Source organism: Aquarana catesbeiana, linkage group LG06 (genome assembly GCF_042186555.1).
Source record: "Aquarana catesbeiana isolate 2022-GZ linkage group LG06, ASM4218655v1, whole genome shotgun sequence".
Taxonomy (NCBI): domain Eukaryota; kingdom Metazoa; phylum Chordata; class Amphibia; order Anura; family Ranidae; genus Aquarana; species Aquarana catesbeiana.
In genome coordinates, this window is record NC_133329.1 from 76,516,264 (window position 1) to 76,519,423 (window position 3,160).

The 3,160-nt window shown below is 44.0% G+C and overlaps 1 long non-coding RNA gene across 1 annotated transcript; it reads left to right on the top strand.

The window, feature by feature from the left end:
- Positions 1-1,619: 1,619 nt before the first annotated feature.
- On the top strand, positions 1,620-3,160 carry LOC141147633 (uncharacterized). The gene is made up of 2 exons (XR_012245076.1): positions 1,620-2,111; positions 2,968-3,160. It is a non-coding gene; the product is annotated as an uncharacterized lncRNA (long non-coding RNA).

Here is a 3,160-nt window from a genome sequence, read left to right on the forward strand (position 1 = left end):
AACTGGAAATACTTCAAAGAGCCTACACAAGCACATGGCTGCAGGTAGCTATACTGTAGCTGCAACTGTGTGGGGTAAACAGTATAGTAACTGGAAATACCTAAAGAACATACACAAGCACCCAGCTGCAGGTAGCTTTACTTTAGGTACAACTGTGCGGGGTACACAGTACAGTAACTGGAAATACTTCAAAGAGCCTACACAAGCATCTTGCTGCAGGTAGCTATACTGTAGTGCAACTGTGCGAGGTACACAGTACAGTAACTGGAAATACTTCAAGAGCCTACACAAGCACCTGGCTGCAGGTAGATATACTGTAGGTGCAACTGTGCGGGGTACACAGTACAGTAACTGAAAATACTTCAAAGAGCCTACACAAGCACCTGGTGCAGGTAGCTATATTGTAGGTGTAACTGTGCGGGGTACACAGTATAGTAACTGGAAATACCTCAAGAACCTACACAAGCACCTAGCTGCAGGTAGGTTTACTGTAGGTACAACTGTGTGGGGTACACAGTACAGAAACTGGAAATACCTCAAGAGCCTACACAAGCACCTGGCTGCAGGTAGCTATACTGTAGGTGCAACTGTGCGGGGTACACAGTACAGTAACTGGAAATACTTCAAAGACCCTACACAAGCACCTGGCTGCAGGTAGCTATTCTGTAGGTGCAGCTGTGTGGGGTGTACACAGTACCGTAGCTGGAAATACTTTAAAGAGCCTACACAAGCACCTGGCTGCAGGTAGCTATACTGTAGGTGCAACTGTGCGGGGTACACAGTACAGTAACTGGAAATACTTCAAAAAGCCTACACAAGCACCTGGCTGCAGGTAGCTATACTGAAGGTGCAACTGTGCAGGGTACAGTAACTGGAAATACTTCAAAGAGCCTACACAAGCACCTGGCTGAAGGTAGCTATACTGTAGGTGCAACTGTGCAGGGTACACAGTACAGTAACTGGAAATACTGTAAAAACACCTGCCTGCCTGTTAGTATATTAGGAAGAGAAGAAAAGGATCTAGCTAAACTGAATACAGTGTATATATAATATATACACACACAACACCTGGGATGCATATATATACACATTACACTGTAAGTGCAGCTAACTGGCTCGACCTGCCTATCTATCTAACTTAAATCAAATGACACTGTCTCTCTCTGTCTCTGTACACACAGAGCTGTAATTGGCCAAGCATGCGGGTCATAGTGCATGCTTGGCCAATCATCAGCCAGCAATGCACTGCGATGCTGCAGTGAATTATGGGCCGTGACGCGCCACTCGAATTATGGCGTTCGTAATTTAGCAAACGACCGAACACACAATGTTCGAGTCGAACATGGGTTCGACTCCAACACGACACTCATTCCTACTCCTGATTTCGTATATTGTTTTGTTTTCTCAAATAAAATTTATTTTTTACAGTACTGCTCCTCTGTTTGGTTGGCCCTGGTGTTCCTGCATGACCCGGATGTTTTTCTTCCCACTGGTGGACATGTGACTCCCCTGGGCTTGGATGTACTCTTTTGAGTCTATCCCTTCCTTGTTCCACCTGATCTATTGACGTGCATGCGCAGTGTGGGGGGTCTGACCCGGTGACGTTTCGACGCCACCTGGCGGCGGTGTGCTGTGCGTCTCCGGGTCGTGTCGGGGAGCTCATTTAACGGCCTTTTGGCCCATGGATGAGCACCGGGGATCCTCTCTCCTAGAGGACATACGATAGAACGGTTCCAAACAGGTAGGAATCTTGGCAAATACTATGGGGAGAATTTATACTCCTCATTCTCCCTTGCTCACTGTTCTGACTCTTTACATTGGTGTCCTTACATGAGCTGTCATGGCCTTTTACTTATCCATTATATCCTTCCACTCTGCAGACTGTTCCTTGTTCAATGCTGGCTTCAGCCTGGAGTGATCTTCAAGGCGCTGATATTAGGATTTTGCTGGATATCTACTTTTATTCACAAGAGCTTATTGAGCCTGCTTGCGATTGAGCTAGTCTGCCTGGCCTTTCCACTACTTATCTGTTCATGCCAAGCACCAGAATTGTTCTCTCTTGTCCCCTGGAGCTTTGATATTTATCTATACATAGTTATGTTGGTTTTCAGGTGAGCTATTTTTTTGCTGCTCCCCTATCTTTGTCACATAATTATCTGTCCCTCATATTTACCTCATTTCATCCCAATTATCTCTTCTCATATATATATATATATATATATATATATATATATATATATATATATATATATATATATATATATATATAATTTTTTTCCTTCTATCCTCCCCTCTTTCCCCTTGTTTTGTCGCTCTCCCTTTCCTTTTCCCCCTTCCTTTAATTTCACTCTCTCTTCCTCCTGCCCAATCACATAACCCTTTCTCCCCCCCCCCCCTCTCCCCCCCTTTCTCTCCCCCTCCCTTTCTCTCCCCCTCCCCCCCTCTCCTTCTTATTCCCTCATTCATTTCTTTTTGTCCTTGGGGTTGCGGACTGCCTTCCCTTTCCTTCTTTAAACCCCCCCTTTTCTATCCCCCTTTGTTCTTTCCTCCTTCTTCCCCTTTTCTTCTTTCCTCTTTCTCCGTTCACCTCCTCCCTCTCCCCTCTTTTTCTCCCTTCCACTCTTTCCTTCTTTCCCCCTTTCTCCCCCCCCCCTCTTCTCTCTTTTTCTTCTCCCCCTTTCCCTTGTATTGAGTGGACTGTGACCCACCATATTAAATTCTCCCTTGTGTATCATCACCACATATCATCTTTTTTATTTAGACTCATACCCGCATATATCCCCCTTGTCCGCCGCGGGGGGGGGCCTCTAGTTCGGGCCTGTGGTTTCACATATGATCATCTTACAGCCTGATGAGCAATTTGATGATTTTCTCTATTTTTGAATGTACAACTTGCTGAACTTATTTGTCTGTAATCTTGAATGTAATGTATTCGATTTGTGCTTTACTTCAATATCTATTTTATAGATTATTCCTCGTGAAAAAGCCGTCACCCGCGAAACTAGTAGAGGCAAAAAATCAATTTCGAGATTTTTTCAACAACAGATACTTTTCGGGGGAACCCTGAGTATTTGTTTTTTTAAAAACAATTACTTCCAAAATTGTCATTTTAATGTACCCTGTATGTCATTTTTATATGTAATAAATAGTTTTTATATTA